This window comes from Anomaloglossus baeobatrachus, unplaced genomic scaffold (genome assembly GCF_048569485.1).
Source record: "Anomaloglossus baeobatrachus isolate aAnoBae1 unplaced genomic scaffold, aAnoBae1.hap1 Scaffold_4477, whole genome shotgun sequence".
Lineage (NCBI taxonomy): Eukaryota > Metazoa > Chordata > Amphibia > Anura > Aromobatidae > Anomaloglossus > Anomaloglossus baeobatrachus.
This window is the reverse complement of record NW_027443814.1, coordinates 1-15,954: the sequence shown is the minus strand read 5'-3', so window position 1 is coordinate 15,954 and position 15,954 is coordinate 1. Positions and strand designations below refer to the sequence as shown.

At 46.3% G+C, this 15,954-nt stretch overlaps 10 non-coding genes and 1 pseudogene across 10 annotated transcripts; all 11 read left to right on the top strand.

The window, feature by feature from the left end:
- The first annotated feature begins 38 nt into the window (after positions 1-38).
- On the top strand, positions 39-229 carry LOC142280002 (U2 spliceosomal RNA). Its single transcript, XR_012742377.1, has one exon. It is a non-coding gene; the product is annotated as a U2 spliceosomal RNA (small nuclear RNA).
- Positions 230-1,616: 1,387 nt separating this feature from the next.
- LOC142280001 (U2 spliceosomal RNA) lies at positions 1,617-1,807 on the top strand. The gene has a single exon (XR_012742376.1). It is a non-coding gene; the product is annotated as a U2 spliceosomal RNA (small nuclear RNA).
- A 1,387-nt stretch (positions 1,808-3,194) lies between these two features.
- On the top strand, positions 3,195-3,385 carry LOC142280016 (U2 spliceosomal RNA). Its single transcript, XR_012742389.1, has one exon. It is a non-coding gene; the product is annotated as a U2 spliceosomal RNA (small nuclear RNA).
- A 1,388-nt stretch (positions 3,386-4,773) lies between these two features.
- LOC142280000 (U2 spliceosomal RNA) lies at positions 4,774-4,964 on the top strand. The gene has a single exon (XR_012742375.1). It is a non-coding gene; the product is annotated as a U2 spliceosomal RNA (small nuclear RNA).
- Positions 4,965-6,351: 1,387 nt separating this feature from the next.
- On the top strand, positions 6,352-6,542 carry LOC142279999 (U2 spliceosomal RNA). Its single transcript, XR_012742374.1, has one exon. It is a non-coding gene; the product is annotated as a U2 spliceosomal RNA (small nuclear RNA).
- Positions 6,543-7,929: 1,387 nt separating this feature from the next.
- Positions 7,930-8,120, top strand: LOC142280022 (U2 spliceosomal RNA). Its single transcript, XR_012742392.1, has one exon. It is a non-coding gene; the product is annotated as a U2 spliceosomal RNA (small nuclear RNA).
- Positions 8,121-9,507: 1,387 nt separating this feature from the next.
- Positions 9,508-9,698, top strand: LOC142280021 (U2 spliceosomal RNA). The gene has a single exon (XR_012742391.1). It is a non-coding gene; the product is annotated as a U2 spliceosomal RNA (small nuclear RNA).
- A 1,387-nt stretch (positions 9,699-11,085) lies between these two features.
- On the top strand, positions 11,086-11,276 carry LOC142280020 (U2 spliceosomal RNA). Its single transcript, XR_012742390.1, has one exon. It is a non-coding gene; the product is annotated as a U2 spliceosomal RNA (small nuclear RNA).
- A 1,387-nt stretch (positions 11,277-12,663) lies between these two features.
- Positions 12,664-12,854, top strand: LOC142280010 (U2 spliceosomal RNA). The gene has a single exon (XR_012742384.1). It is a non-coding gene; the product is annotated as a U2 spliceosomal RNA (small nuclear RNA).
- Positions 12,855-14,241: 1,387 nt separating this feature from the next.
- Positions 14,242-14,432, top strand: LOC142279998 (U2 spliceosomal RNA). Its single transcript, XR_012742373.1, has one exon. It is a non-coding gene; the product is annotated as a U2 spliceosomal RNA (small nuclear RNA).
- Positions 14,433-15,819: 1,387 nt separating this feature from the next.
- Positions 15,820-15,954, top strand: LOC142280017 (U2 spliceosomal RNA; annotated as a pseudogene; the record flags this gene model as incomplete).

Genomic DNA, 15,954 nt, shown 5'->3' with positions numbered 1-15,954 from the left:
GGCCAGGGTGCCACTCGAGGCCCAAACCAATTCTGGTTATCGCTTCTCGGCCTTTTGGCTAAGATCAAGTGTAGTATCTGTTCTTATCAGTTTAATATCTGATACGTCCCCTATCTGGGGACCATATATTAAATGGATTTTTAGAACAGGGAGATGGAAAAAGAGCTTGCTCTGTCCACTCCACGCATTGACCTGGTATTGCAGTACCTCCAGGAACGGTGCACCCCTTCTTAACCCAGTTTCCAAAAGCAGAACTCAATTCACCTGATTCATATTAGCCCGATTTAATGAATTGGAAGAAAGCATACGTCTTCATATGCACCTCAATTTGGCCCATTCACTTTTCACACTTCCTCCTTTTGTTTTTTATCTTTCACACTTTTGACTTTCTTTATTCATCCAAATAGCAAACTCATCACCACTCAACCTGACCAACTCGGCTATGTCCCCGTGCTGCAGTTCTCTGTCTTATCTAGATCATTTGCAATTGAATGGAATAGATCCCTTTTGGACAAAGTGGATTCACCTGCTGCTGCAGTGACCACAGGTGTGATAACATCTAGAATTGGCATCTGGTGCGATCTCTCCGCTTCCACTCCAAAGAAAGTTACCTGTTTATTCCTATCATGCATTGGTTTTTGGGGTTTTCTTTGAGTAATGATGATCTCTTTAGTAGTCTGTTGGCGCCCTCTCCTGGAGGAATAGTTTGCTTGCTCTTGGACATTCTAAAAGAGAGGTCATGATAGACATTGAGCTTCTGAGCTCAATTGGGGACAGTCATGGGTGATGAATGTTTGCAACCTACTGCGAAGCCTCATACCGCAATATAAGGAACGTCAAATACTAAGAAAGGGCGGCCTATGAAAGAATTACTACTTTCAATAAGTACACTTAAACGGCTAATTGGGAATAGAAAAACTGTAAAAAGCCCTCTGAGAAAGCCCCCCTCTAACCTTTGATAGTAAGCTTTTCTGTAGTCTGCCTGTTGATGTATTTTCCGTTTGAACTGTGCACAACATGAAGAGACGGAACACTGGCGGCTTGTCACAATGCCCCCCGATGACATCACAATAGCGCTGCTGCCTAGAAAACAAGCTGCGCAGAAGAAGTTGTTCTTTGGGTGGGAGGGTGGGCTAGTGGAAGGAGGGGGCAATCTCTTTTTTTCCCGGGTGGTAGGGGGATGACAGGAGAAGGGAAGCGGGTGGTGAGAAAGGTACAGAGGGCAGGGTTTGGGGGCTGGGAAGGAAAGGGAAAAGATTAGGGTTTGGGGATGATGAAAGGGCTTTCTACGGGTAAGGATGGCAAAGGGTGGCAGTGACGGAAAGTCAGGCAACCTGTCCTGTCCGTCTTTTTGTATCGTGAATTGGAAAGACTGCAAGGGGGAGGGGAGTTGCTTGCGCCCTAAAGGAGGAGTTATTCAGATTCATTGCAGTGGGCGGCGGCTGCAAAACGCACCATTCTTCTTGTTTTGGCTCTGCAAAGCAGCCTTTTCAAGGGTTGGCTTGGGTGACAAAATGTCTTGTGTAGGCGTGGGTTTGTCTCCCTCTCGCTCTCTCTCCCTAAGATGTGTCCGGCATAGGCCAGGGTGCCACTCGAGGCCCAAACCAATTCTGGTTATCGCTTCTCGGCCTTTTGGCTAAGATCAAGTGTAGTATCTGTTCTTATCAGTTTAATATCTGATACGTCCCCTATCTGGGGACCATATATTAAATGGATTTTTAGAACAGGGAGATGGAAAAAGAGCTTGCTCTGTCCACTCCACGCATTGACCTGGTATTGCAGTACCTCCAGGAACGGTGCACCCCTTCTTAACCCAGTTTCCAAAAGCAGAACTCAATTCACCTGATTCATATTAGCCCGATTTAATGAATTGGAAGAAAGCATACGTCTTCATATGCACCTCAATTTGGCCCATTCACTTTTCACACTTCCTCCTTTTGTTTTTTATCTTTCACACTTTTGACTTTCTTTATTCATCCAAATAGCAAACTCATCACCACTCAACCTGACCAACTCGGCTATGTCCCCGTGCTGCAGTTCTCTGTCTTATCTAGATCATTTGCAATTGAATGGAATAGATCCCTTTTGGACAAAGTGGATTCACCTGCTGCTGCAGTGACCACAGGTGTGATAACATCTAGAATTGGCATCTGGTGCGATCTCTCCGCTTCCACTCCAAAGAAAGTTACCTGTTTATTCCTATCATGCATTGGTTTTTGGGGTTTTCTTTGAGTAATGATGATCTCTTTAGTAGTCTGTTGGCGCCCTCTCCTGGAGGAATAGTTTGCTTGCTCTTGGACATTCTAAAAGAGAGGTCATGATAGACATTGAGCTTCTGAGCTCAATTGGGGACAGTCATGGGTGATGAATGTTTGCAACCTACTGCGAAGCCTCATACCGCAATATAAGGAACGTCAAATACTAAGAAAGGGCGGCCTATGAAAGAATTACTACTTTCAATAAGTACACTTAAACGGCTAATTGGGAATAGAAAAACTGTAAAAAGCCCTCTGAGAAAGCCCCCCTCTAACCTTTGATAGTAAGCTTTTCTGTAGTCTGCCTGTTGATGTATTTTCCGTTTGAACTGTGCACAACATGAAGAGACGGAACACTGGCGGCTTGTCACAATGCCCCCCGATGACATCACAATAGCGCTGCTGCCTAGAAAACAAGCTGCGCAGAAGAAGTTGTTCTTTGGGTGGGAGGGTGGGCTAGTGGAAGGAGGGGGCAATCTCTTTTTTTCCCGGGTGGTAGGGGGATGACAGGAGAAGGGAAGCGGGTGGTGAGAAAGGTACAGAGGGCAGGGTTTGGGGGCTGGGAAGGAAAGGGAAAAGATTAGGGTTTGGGGATGATGAAAGGGCTTTCTACGGGTAAGGATGGCAAAGGGTGGCAGTGACGGAAAGTCAGGCAACCTGTCCTGTCCGTCTTTTTGTATCGTGAATTGGAAAGACTGCAAGGGGGAGGGGAGTTGCTTGCGCCCTAAAGGAGGAGTTATTCAGATTCATTGCAGTGGGCGGCGGCTGCAAAACGCACCATTCTTCTTGTTTTGGCTCTGCAAAGCAGCCTTTTCAAGGGTTGGCTTGGGTGACAAAATGTCTTGTGTAGGCGTGGGTTTGTCTCCCTCTCGCTCTCTCTCCCTAAGATGTGTCCGGCATAGGCCAGGGTGCCACTCGAGGCCCAAACCAATTCTGGTTATCGCTTCTCGGCCTTTTGGCTAAGATCAAGTGTAGTATCTGTTCTTATCAGTTTAATATCTGATACGTCCCCTATCTGGGGACCATATATTAAATGGATTTTTAGAACAGGGAGATGGAAAAAGAGCTTGCTCTGTCCACTCCACGCATTGACCTGGTATTGCAGTACCTCCAGGAACGGTGCACACCCTTCTTAACCCAGTTTCCAAAAGCAGAACTCAATTCACCTGATTCATATTAGCCCGATTTAATGAATTGGAAGAAAGCATACGTCTTCATATGCACCTCAATTTGGCCCATTCACTTTTCACACTTCCTCCTTTTGTTTTTTATCTTTCACACTTTTGACTTTCTTTATTCATCCAAATAGCAAACTCATCACCACTCAACCTGACCAACTCGGCTATGTCCCCGTGCTGCAGTTCTCTGTCTTATCTAGATCATTTGCAATTGAATGGAATAGATCCCTTTTGGACAAAGTGGATTCACCTGCTGCTGCAGTGACCACAGGTGTGATAACATCTAGAATTGGCATCTGGTGCGATCTCTCCGCTTCCACTCCAAAGAAAGTTACCTGTTTATTCCTATCATGCATTGGTTTTTGGGGTTTTCTTTGAGTAATGATGATCTCTTTAGTAGTCTGTTGGCGCCCTCTCCTGGAGGAATAGTTTGCTTGCTCTTGGACATTCTAAAAGAGAGGTCATGATAGACATTGAGCTTCTGAGCTCAATTGGGGACAGTCATGGGTGATGAATGTTTGCAACCTACTGCGAAGCCTCATACCGCAATATAAGGAACGTCAAATACTAAGAAAGGGCGGCCTATGAAAGAATTACTACTTTCAATAAGTACACTTAAACGGCTAATTGGGAATAGAAAAACTGTAAAAAGCCCTCTGAGAAAGCCCCCCTCTAACCTTTGATAGTAAGCTTTTCTGTAGTCTGCCTGTTGATGTATTTTCCGTTTGAACTGTGCACAACATGAAGAGACGGAACACTGGCGGCTTGTCACAATGCCCCCCGATGACATCACAATAGCGCTGCTGCCTAGAAAACAAGCTGCGCAGAAGAAGTTGTTCTTTGGGTGGGAGGGTGGGCTAGTGGAAGGAGGGGGCAATCTCTTTTTTTCCCGGGTGGTAGGGGGATGACAGGAGAAGGGAAGCGGGTGGTGAGAAAGGTACAGAGGGCAGGGTTTGGGGGCTGGGAAGGAAAGGGAAAAGATTAGGGTTTGGGGATGATGAAAGGGCTTTCTACGGGTAAGGATGGCAAAGGGTGGCAGTGACGGAAAGTCAGGCAACCTGTCCTGTCCGTCTTTTTGTATCGTGAATTGGAAAGACTGCAAGGGGGAGGGGAGTTGCTTGCGCCCTAAAGGAGGAGTTATTCAGATTCATTGCAGTGGGCGGCGGCTGCAAAACGCACCATTCTTCTTGTTTTGGCTCTGCAAAGCAGCCTTTTCAAGGGTTGGCTTGGGTGACAAAATGTCTTGTGTAGGCGTGGGTTTGTCTCCCTCTCGCTCTCTCTCCCTAAGATGTGTCCGGCATAGGCCAGGGTGCCACTCGAGGCCCAAACCAATTCTGGTTATCGCTTCTCGGCCTTTTGGCTAAGATCAAGTGTAGTATCTGTTCTTATCAGTTTAATATCTGATACGTCCCCTATCTGGGGACCATATATTAAATGGATTTTTAGAACAGGGAGATGGAAAAAGAGCTTGCTCTGTCCACTCCACGCATTGACCTGGTATTGCAGTACCTCCAGGAACGGTGCACCCCTTCTTAACCCAGTTTCCAAAAGCAGAACTCAATTCACCTGATTCATATTAGCCCGATTTAATGAATTGGAAGAAAGCATACGTCTTCATATGCACCTCAATTTGGCCCATTCACTTTTCACACTTCCTCCTTTTGTTTTTTATCTTTCACACTTTTGACTTTCTTTATTCATCCAAATAGCAAACTCATCACCACTCAACCTGACCAACTCGGCTATGTCCCCGTGCTGCAGTTCTCTGTCTTATCTAGATCATTTGCAATTGAATGGAATAGATCCCTTTTGGACAAAGTGGATTCACCTGCTGCTGCAGTGACCACAGGTGTGATAACATCTAGAATTGGCATCTGGTGCGATCTCTCCGCTTCCACTCCAAAGAAAGTTACCTGTTTATTCCTATCATGCATTGGTTTTTGGGGTTTTCTTTGAGTAATGATGATCTCTTTAGTAGTCTGTTGGCGCCCTCTCCTGGAGGAATAGTTTGCTTGCTCTTGGACATTCTAAAAGAGAGGTCATGATAGACATTGAGCTTCTGAGCTCAATTGGGGACAGTCATGGGTGATGAATGTTTGCAACCTACTGCGAAGCCTCATACCGCAATATAAGGAACGTCAAATACTAAGAAAGGGCGGCCTATGAAAGAATTACTACTTTCAATAAGTACACTTAAACGGCTAATTGGGAATAGAAAAACTGTAAAAAGCCCTCTGAGAAAGCCCCCCTCTAACCTTTGATAGTAAGCTTTTCTGTAGTCTGCCTGTTGATGTATTTTCCGTTTGAACTGTGCACAACATGAAGAGACGGAACACTGGCGGCTTGTCACAATGCCCCCCGATGACATCACAATAGCGCTGCTGCCTAGAAAACAAGCTGCGCAGAAGAAGTTGTTCTTTGGGTGGGAGGGTGGGCTAGTGGAAGGAGGGGGCAATCTCTTTTTTTCCCGGGTGGTAGGGGGATGACAGGAGAAGGGAAGCGGGTGGTGAGAAAGGTACAGAGGGCAGGGTTTGGGGGCTGGGAAGGAAAGGGAAAAGATTAGGGTTTGGGGATGATGAAAGGGCTTTCTACGGGTAAGGATGGCAAAGGGTGGCAGTGACGGAAAGTCAGGCAACCTGTCCTGTCCGTCTTTTTGTATCGTGAATTGGAAAGACTGCAAGGGGGAGGGGAGTTGCTTGCGCCCTAAAGGAGGAGTTATTCAGATTCATTGCAGTGGGCGGCGGCTGCAAAACGCACCATTCTTCTTGTTTTGGCTCTGCAAAGCAGCCTTTTCAAGGGTTGGCTTGGGTGACAAAATGTCTTGTGTAGGCGTGGGTTTGTCTCCCTCTCGCTCTCTCTCCCTAAGATGTGTCCGGCATAGGCCAGGGTGCCACTCGAGGCCCAAACCAATTCTGGTTATCGCTTCTCGGCCTTTTGGCTAAGATCAAGTGTAGTATCTGTTCTTATCAGTTTAATATCTGATACGTCCCCTATCTGGGGACCATATATTAAATGGATTTTTAGAACAGGGAGATGGAAAAAGAGCTTGCTCTGTCCACTCCACGCATTGACCTGGTATTGCAGTACCTCCAGGAACGGTGCACCCCTTCTTAACCCAGTTTCCAAAAGCAGAACTCAATTCACCTGATTCATATTAGCCCGATTTAATGAATTGGAAGAAAGCATACGTCTTCATATGCACCTCAATTTGGCCCATTCACTTTTCACACTTCCTCCTTTTGTTTTTTATCTTTCACACTTTTGACTTTCTTTATTCATCCAAATAGCAAACTCATCACCACTCAACCTGACCAACTCGGCTATGTCCCCGTGCTGCAGTTCTCTGTCTTATCTAGATCATTTGCAATTGAATGGAATAGATCCCTTTTGGACAAAGTGGATTCACCTGCTGCTGCAGTGACCACAGGTGTGATAACATCTAGAATTGGCATCTGGTGCGATCTCTCCGCTTCCACTCCAAAGAAAGTTACCTGTTTATTCCTATCATGCATTGGTTTTTGGGGTTTTCTTTGAGTAATGATGATCTCTTTAGTAGTCTGTTGGCGCCCTCTCCTGGAGGAATAGTTTGCTTGCTCTTGGACATTCTAAAAGAGAGGTCATGATAGACATTGAGCTTCTGAGCTCAATTGGGGACAGTCATGGGTGATGAATGTTTGCAACCTACTGCGAAGCCTCATACCGCAATATAAGGAACGTCAAATACTAAGAAAGGGCGGCCTATGAAAGAATTACTACTTTCAATAAGTACACTTAAACGGCTAATTGGGAATAGAAAAACTGTAAAAAGCCCTCTGAGAAAGCCCCCCTCTAACCTTTGATAGTAAGCTTTTCTGTAGTCTGCCTGTTGATGTATTTTCCGTTTGAACTGTGCACAACATGAAGAGACGGAACACTGGCGGCTTGTCACAATGCCCCCCGATGACATCACAATAGCGCTGCTGCCTAGAAAACAAGCTGCGCAGAAGAAGTTGTTCTTTGGGTGGGAGGGTGGGCTAGTGGAAGGAGGGGGCAATCTCTTTTTTTCCCGGGTGGTAGGGGGATGACAGGAGAAGGGAAGCGGGTGGTGAGAAAGGTACAGAGGGCAGGGTTTGGGGGCTGGGAAGGAAAGGGAAAAGATTAGGGTTTGGGGATGATGAAAGGGCTTTCTACGGGTAAGGATGGCAAAGGGTGGCAGTGACGGAAAGTCAGGCAACCTGTCCTGTCCGTCTTTTTGTATCGTGAATTGGAAAGACTGCAAGGGGGAGGGGAGTTGCTTGCGCCCTAAAGGAGGAGTTATTCAGATTCATTGCAGTGGGCGGCGGCTGCAAAACGCACCATTCTTCTTGTTTTGGCTCTGCAAAGCAGCCTTTTCAAGGGTTGGCTTGGGTGACAAAATGTCTTGTGTAGGCGTGGGTTTGTCTCCCTCTCGCTCTCTCTCCCTAAGATGTGTCCGGCATAGGCCAGGGTGCCACTCGAGGCCCAAACCAATTCTGGTTATCGCTTCTCGGCCTTTTGGCTAAGATCAAGTGTAGTATCTGTTCTTATCAGTTTAATATCTGATACGTCCCCTATCTGGGGACCATATATTAAATGGATTTTTAGAACAGGGAGATGGAAAAAGAGCTTGCTCTGTCCACTCCACGCATTGACCTGGTATTGCAGTACCTCCAGGAACGGTGCACCCCTTCTTAACCCAGTTTCCAAAAGCAGAACTCAATTCACCTGATTCATATTAGCCCGATTTAATGAATTGGAAGAAAGCATACGTCTTCATATGCACCTCAATTTGGCCCATTCACTTTTCACACTTCCTCCTTTTGTTTTTTATCTTTCACACTTTTGACTTTCTTTATTCATCCAAATAGCAAACTCATCACCACTCAACCTGACCAACTCGGCTATGTCCCCGTGCTGCAGTTCTCTGTCTTATCTAGATCATTTGCAATTGAATGGAATAGATCCCTTTTGGACAAAGTGGATTCACCTGCTGCTGCAGTGACCACAGGTGTGATAACATCTAGAATTGGCATCTGGTGCGATCTCTCCGCTTCCACTCCAAAGAAAGTTACCTGTTTATTCCTATCATGCATTGGTTTTTGGGGTTTTCTTTGAGTAATGATGATCTCTTTAGTAGTCTGTTGGCGCCCTCTCCTGGAGGAATAGTTTGCTTGCTCTTGGACATTCTAAAAGAGAGGTCATGATAGACATTGAGCTTCTGAGCTCAATTGGGGACAGTCATGGGTGATGAATGTTTGCAACCTACTGCGAAGCCTCATACCGCAATATAAGGAACGTCAAATACTAAGAAAGGGCGGCCTATGAAAGAATTACTACTTTCAATAAGTACACTTAAACGGCTAATTGGGAATAGAAAAACTGTAAAAAGCCCTCTGAGAAAGCCCCCCTCTAACCTTTGATAGTAAGCTTTTCTGTAGTCTGCCTGTTGATGTATTTTCCGTTTGAACTGTGCACAACATGAAGAGACGGAACACTGGCGGCTTGTCACAATGCCCCCCGATGACATCACAATAGCGCTGCTGCCTAGAAAACAAGCTGCGCAGAAGAAGTTGTTCTTTGGGTGGGAGGGTGGGCTAGTGGAAGGAGGGGGCAATCTCTTTTTTTCCCGGGTGGTAGGGGGATGACAGGAGAAGGGAAGCGGGTGGTGAGAAAGGTACAGAGGGCAGGGTTTGGGGGCTGGGAAGGAAAGGGAAAAGATTAGGGTTTGGGGATGATGAAAGGGCTTTCTACGGGTAAGGATGGCAAAGGGTGGCAGTGACGGAAAGTCAGGCAACCTGTCCTGTCCGTCTTTTTGTATCGTGAATTGGAAAGACTGCAAGGGGGAGGGGAGTTGCTTGCGCCCTAAAGGAGGAGTTATTCAGATTCATTGCAGTGGGCGGCGGCTGCAAAACGCACCATTCTTCTTGTTTTGGCTCTGCAAAGCAGCCTTTTCAAGGGTTGGCTTGGGTGACAAAATGTCTTGTGTAGGCGTGGGTTTGTCTCCCTCTCGCTCTCTCTCCCTAAGATGTGTCCGGCATAGGCCAGGGTGCCACTCGAGGCCCAAACCAATTCTGGTTATCGCTTCTCGGCCTTTTGGCTAAGATCAAGTGTAGTATCTGTTCTTATCAGTTTAATATCTGATACGTCCCCTATCTGGGGACCATATATTAAATGGATTTTTAGAACAGGGAGATGGAAAAAGAGCTTGCTCTGTCCACTCCACGCATTGACCTGGTATTGCAGTACCTCCAGGAACGGTGCACCCCTTCTTAACCCAGTTTCCAAAAGCAGAACTCAATTCACCTGATTCATATTAGCCCGATTTAATGAATTGGAAGAAAGCATACGTCTTCATATGCACCTCAATTTGGCCCATTCACTTTTCACACTTCCTCCTTTTGTTTTTTATCTTTCACACTTTTGACTTTCTTTATTCATCCAAATAGCAAACTCATCACCACTCAACCTGACCAACTCGGCTATGTCCCCGTGCTGCAGTTCTCTGTCTTATCTAGATCATTTGCAATTGAATGGAATAGATCCCTTTTGGACAAAGTGGATTCACCTGCTGCTGCAGTGACCACAGGTGTGATAACATCTAGAATTGGCATCTGGTGCGATCTCTCCGCTTCCACTCCAAAGAAAGTTACCTGTTTATTCCTATCATGCATTGGTTTTTGGGGTTTTCTTTGAGTAATGATGATCTCTTTAGTAGTCTGTTGGCGCCCTCTCCTGGAGGAATAGTTTGCTTGCTCTTGGACATTCTAAAAGAGAGGTCATGATAGACATTGAGCTTCTGAGCTCAATTGGGGACAGTCATGGGTGATGAATGTTTGCAACCTACTGCGAAGCCTCATACCGCAATATAAGGAACGTCAAATACTAAGAAAGGGCGGCCTATGAAAGAATTACTACTTTCAATAAGTACACTTAAACGGCTAATTGGGAATAGAAAAACTGTAAAAAGCCCTCTGAGAAAGCCCCCCTCTAACCTTTGATAGTAAGCTTTTCTGTAGTCTGCCTGTTGATGTATTTTCCGTTTGAACTGTGCACAACATGAAGAGACGGAACACTGGCGGCTTGTCACAATGCCCCCCGATGACATCACAATAGCGCTGCTGCCTAGAAAACAAGCTGCGCAGAAGAAGTTGTTCTTTGGGTGGGAGGGTGGGCTAGTGGAAGGAGGGGGCAATCTCTTTTTTTCCCGGGTGGTAGGGGGATGACAGGAGAAGGGAAGCGGGTGGTGAGAAAGGTACAGAGGGCAGGGTTTGGGGGCTGGGAAGGAAAGGGAAAAGATTAGGGTTTGGGGATGATGAAAGGGCTTTCTACGGGTAAGGATGGCAAAGGGTGGCAGTGACGGAAAGTCAGGCAACCTGTCCTGTCCGTCTTTTTGTATCGTGAATTGGAAAGACTGCAAGGGGGAGGGGAGTTGCTTGCGCCCTAAAGGAGGAGTTATTCAGATTCATTGCAGTGGGCGGCGGCTGCAAAACGCACCATTCTTCTTGTTTTGGCTCTGCAAAGCAGCCTTTTCAAGGGTTGGCTTGGGTGACAAAATGTCTTGTGTAGGCGTGGGTTTGTCTCCCTCTCGCTCTCTCTCCCTAAGATGTGTCCGGCATAGGCCAGGGTGCCACTCGAGGCCCAAACCAATTCTGGTTATCGCTTCTCGGCCTTTTGGCTAAGATCAAGTGTAGTATCTGTTCTTATCAGTTTAATATCTGATACGTCCCCTATCTGGGGACCATATATTAAATGGATTTTTAGAACAGGGAGATGGAAAAAGAGCTTGCTCTGTCCACTCCACGCATTGACCTGGTATTGCAGTACCTCCAGGAACGGTGCACCCCTTCTTAACCCAGTTTCCAAAAGCAGAACTCAATTCACCTGATTCATATTAGCCCGATTTAATGAATTGGAAGAAAGCATACGTCTTCATATGCACCTCAATTTGGCCCATTCACTTTTCACACTTCCTCCTTTTGTTTTTTATCTTTCACACTTTTGACTTTCTTTATTCATCCAAATAGCAAACTCATCACCACTCAACCTGACCAACTCGGCTATGTCCCCGTGCTGCAGTTCTCTGTCTTATCTAGATCATTTGCAATTGAATGGAATAGATCCCTTTTGGACAAAGTGGATTCACCTGCTGCTGCAGTGACCACAGGTGTGATAACATCTAGAATTGGCATCTGGTGCGATCTCTCCGCTTCCACTCCAAAGAAAGTTACCTGTTTATTCCTATCATGCATTGGTTTTTGGGGTTTTCTTTGAGTAATGATGATCTCTTTAGTAGTCTGTTGGCGCCCTCTCCTGGAGGAATAGTTTGCTTGCTCTTGGACATTCTAAAAGAGAGGTCATGATAGACATTGAGCTTCTGAGCTCAATTGGGGACAGTCATGGGTGATGAATGTTTGCAACCTACTGCGAAGCCTCATACCGCAATATAAGGAACGTCAAATACTAAGAAAGGGCGGCCTATGAAAGAATTACTACTTTCAATAAGTACACTTAAACGGCTAATTGGGAATAGAAAAACTGTAAAAAGCCCTCTGAGAAAGCCCCCCTCTAACCTTTGATAGTAAGCTTTTCTGTAGTCTGCCTGTTGATGTATTTTCCGTTTGAACTGTGCACAACATGAAGAGACGGAACACTGGCGGCTTGTCACAATGCCCCCCGATGACATCACAATAGCGCTGCTGCCTAGAAAACAAGCTGCGCAGAAGAAGTTGTTCTTTGGGTGGGAGGGTGGGCTAGTGGAAGGAGGGGGCAATCTCTTTTTTTCCCGGGTGGTAGGGGGATGACAGGAGAAGGGAAGCGGGTGGTGAGAAAGGTACAGAGGGCAGGGTTTGGGGGCTGGGAAGGAAAGGGAAAAGATTAGGGTTTGGGGATGATGAAAGGGCTTTCTACGGGTAAGGATGGCAAAGGGTGGCAGTGACGGAAAGTCAGGCAACCTGTCCTGTCCGTCTTTTTGTATCGTGAATTGGAAAGACTGCAAGGGGGAGGGGAGTTGCTTGCGCCCTAAAGGAGGAGTTATTCAGATTCATTGCAGTGGGCGGCGGCTGCAAAACGCACCATTCTTCTTGTTTTGGCTCTGCAAAGCAGCCTTTTCAAGGGTTGGCTTGGGTGACAAAATGTCTTGTGTAGGCGTGGGTTTGTCTCCCTCTCGCTCTCTCTCCCTAAGATGTGTCCGGCATAGGCCAGGGTGCCACTCGAGGCCCAAACCAATTCTGGTTATCGCTTCTCGGCCTTTTGGCTAAGATCAAGTGTAGTATCTGTTCTTATCAGTTTAATATCTGATACGTCCCCTATCTGGGGACCATATATTAAATGGATTTTTAGAACAGGGAGATGGAAAAAGAGCTTGCTCTGTCCACTCCACGCATTGACCTGGTATTGCAGTACCTCCAGGAACGGTGCACCCCTTCTTAACCCAGTTTCCAAAAGCAGAACTCAATTCACCTGATTCATATTAGCCCGATTTAATGAATTGGAAGAAAGCATACGTCTTCATATGCACCTCAATTTGGCCCATTCACTTTTCACACTTCCTCCTTTTGTTTTTTATCTTTCACACTTTTGACTTTCTTTATTCATCCAAATAGCAAACTCATCACCACTCAACCTGACCAACTCGGCTATGTCCCCGTGCTGCAGTTCTCTGTCTTATCTAGATCATTTGCAATTGAATGGAATAGATCCCTTTTGGACAAAGTGGATTCACCTGCTGCTGCAGTGACCACAGGTGTGATAACATCTAGAATTGGCATCTGGTGCGATCTCTCCGCTTCCACTCCAAAGAAAGTTACCTGTTTATTCCTATCATGCATTGGTTTTTGGGGTTTTCTTTGAGTAATGATGATCTCTTTAGTAGTCTGTTGGCGCCCTCTCCTGGAGGAATAGTTTGCTTGCTCTTGGACATTCTAAAAGAGAGGTCATGATAGACATTGAGCTTCTGAGCTCAATTGGGGACAGTCATGGGTGATGAATGTTTGCAACCTACTGCGAAGCCTCATACCGCAATATAAGGAACGTCAAATACTAAGAAAGGGCGGCCTATGAAAGAATTACTACTTTCAATAAGTACACTTAAACGGCTAATTGGGAATAGAAAAACTGTAAAAAGCCCTCTGAGAAAGCCCCCCTCTAACCTTTGATAGTAAGCTTTTCTGTAGTCTGCCTGTTGATGTATTTTCCGTTTGAACTGTGCACAACATGAAGAGACGGAACACTGGCGGCTTGTCACAATGCCCCCCGATGACATCACAATAGCGCTGCTGCCTAGAAAACAAGCTGCGCAGAAGAAGTTGTTCTTTGGGTGGGAGGGTGGGCTAGTGGAAGGAGGGGGCAATCTCTTTTTTTCCCGGGTGGTAGGGGGATGACAGGAGAAGGGAAGCGGGTGGTGAGAAAGGTACAGAGGGCAGGGTTTGGGGGCTGGGAAGGAAAGGGAAAAGATTAGGGTTTGGGGATGATGAAAGGGCTTTCTACGGGTAAGGATGGCAAAGGGTGGCAGTGACGGAAAGTCAGGCAACCTGTCCTGTCCGTCTTTTTGTATCGTGAATTGGAAAGACTGCAAGGGGGAGGGGAGTTGCTTGCGCCCTAAAGGAGGAGTTATTCAGATTCATTGCAGTGGGCGGCGGCTGCAAAACGCACCATTCTTCTTGTTTTGGCTCTGCAAAGCAGCCTTTTCAAGGGTTGGCTTGGGTGACAAAATGTCTTGTGTAGGCGTGGGTTTGTCTCCCTCTCGCTCTCTCTCCCTAAGATGTGTCCGGCATAGGCCAGGGTGCCACTCGAGGCCCAAACCAATTCTGGTTATCGCTTCTCGGCCTTTTGGCTAAGATCAAGTGTAGTATCTGTTCTTATCAGTTTAATATCTGATACGTCCCCTATCTGGGGACCATATATTAAATGGATTTTTAGAACAGGGAGATGGAAAAAGAGCTTGCTCTGTCCACTCCACGCATTGACCTGGTATTGCAGTACCTCCAGGAACGGTGCACCCCTTCTTAACCCAGTTTCCAAAAGCAGAACTCAATTCACCTGATTCATATTAGCCCGATTTAATGAATTGGAAGAAAGCATACGTCTTCATATGCACCTCAATTTGGCCCATTCACTTTTCACACTTCCTCCTTTTGTTTTTTATCTTTCACACTTTTGACTTTCTTTATTCATCCAAATAGCAAACTCATCACCACTCAACCTGACCAACTCGGCTATGTCCCCGTGCTGCAGTTCTCTGTCTTATCTAGATCATTTGCAATTGAATGGAATAGATCCCTTTTGGACAAAGTGGATTCACCTGCTGCTGCAGTGACCACAGGTGTGATAACATCTAGAATTGGCATCTGGTGCGATCTCTCCGCTTCCACTCCAAAGAAAGTTACCTGTTTATTCCTATCATGCATTGGTTTTTGGGGTTTTCTTTGAGTAATGATGATCTCTTTAGTAGTCTGTTGGCGCCCTCTCCTGGAGGAATAGTTTGCTTGCTCTTGGACATTCTAAAAGAGAGGTCATGATAGACATTGAGCTTCTGAGCTCAATTGGGGACAGTCATGGGTGATGAATGTTTGCAACCTACTGCGAAGCCTCATACCGCAATATAAGGAACGTCAAATACTAAGAAAGGGCGGCCTATGAAAGAATTACTACTTTCAATAAGTACACTTAAACGGCTAATTGGGAATAGAAAAACTGTAAAAAGCCCTCTGAGAAAGCCCCCCTCTAACCTTTGATAGTAAGCTTTTCTGTAGTCTGCCTGTTGATGTATTTTCCGTTTGAACTGTGCACAACATGAAGAGACGGAACACTGGCGGCTTGTCACAATGCCCCCCGATGACATCACAATAGCGCTGCTGCCTAGAAAACAAGCTGCGCAGAAGAAGTTGTTCTTTGGGTGGGAGGGTGGGCTAGTGGAAGGAGGGGGCAATCTCTTTTTTTCCCGGGTGGTAGGGGGATGACAGGAGAAGGGAAGCGGGTGGTGAGAAAGGTACAGAGGGCAGGGTTTGGGGGCTGGGAAGGAAAGGGAAAAGATTAGGGTTTGGGGATGATGAAAGGGCTTTCTACGGGTAAGGATGGCAAAGGGTGGCAGTGACGGAAAGTCAGGCAACCTGTCCTGTCCGTCTTTTTGTATCGTGAATTGGAAAGACTGCAAGGGGGAGGGGAGTTGCTTGCGCCCTAAAGGAGGAGTTATTCAGATTCATTGCAGTGGGCGGCGGCTGCAAAACGCACCATTCTTCTTGTTTTGGCTCTGCAAAGCAGCCTTTTCAAGGGTTGGCTTGGGTGACAAAATGTCTTGTGTAGGCGTGGGTTTGTCTCCCTCTCGCTCTCTCTCCCTAAGATGTGTCCGGCATAGGCCAGGGTGCCACTCGAGGCCCAAACCAATTCTGGTTATCGCTTCTCGGCCTTTTGGCTAAGATCAAGTGTAGTATCTGTTCTTATCAGTTTAATATCTGATACGTCCCCTATCTGGGGACCATATATTAAATGGATTTTTAGAACAGGGAGATGGAAAAAGAGCTTGCTCT